Source organism: Myotis davidii, unplaced genomic scaffold, assembly GCF_000327345.1.
Source record: "Myotis davidii unplaced genomic scaffold, ASM32734v1 C62080877, whole genome shotgun sequence".
NCBI lineage: Eukaryota > Metazoa > Chordata > Mammalia > Chiroptera > Vespertilionidae > Myotis > Myotis davidii.
The window spans coordinates 1-376 of NW_006336175.1; the positions used below are offsets into that span (position 1 = coordinate 1).

Below are 376 nucleotides of genomic sequence, written 5' to 3' on the forward strand. Positions count from 1 at the left end.
ATTTTTAATTTTATTGTATTAAAATAAAATATATAAAATGTTGAAAATCAGAATTGAACTGATAATTTAAGGATCTTCAGTCCTTTGCTCTACCATTGAGCTATTTCAACTATAATTATAAATAATTATATATATTATTAAAAAGTAGCCAAGTGGTAAGGCAACGGATTTTGATTCCGAGATGCATAGGTTCGAATCCTTTCTTTTTAAATAAATATAATTACGTTTTTAGTTTAATGGTAGAATAAAGATCTCCAAAATCTAAGATGGAAGTTCAACTCTTTCAAAACGTGTTTATTTATAAATAAGTTTTTTATAATTATTTAAAATTTATTAATATGAAAAAAATTAAAATTAAATTAATAAAATTAATTTT

General features: G+C 20.2%; 1 non-coding gene across 1 annotated transcript; it reads right to left on the reverse strand.

The window, feature by feature from the left end:
- Window positions 1–38: 38 nt before the first annotated feature.
- On the reverse strand, window positions 39–110 carry TRNAF-GAA. The gene has a single exon. It is a non-coding gene; the product is annotated as a tRNA-Phe (tRNA).
- Between the last annotated feature and the right edge of the window lie 266 nt (window positions 111–376).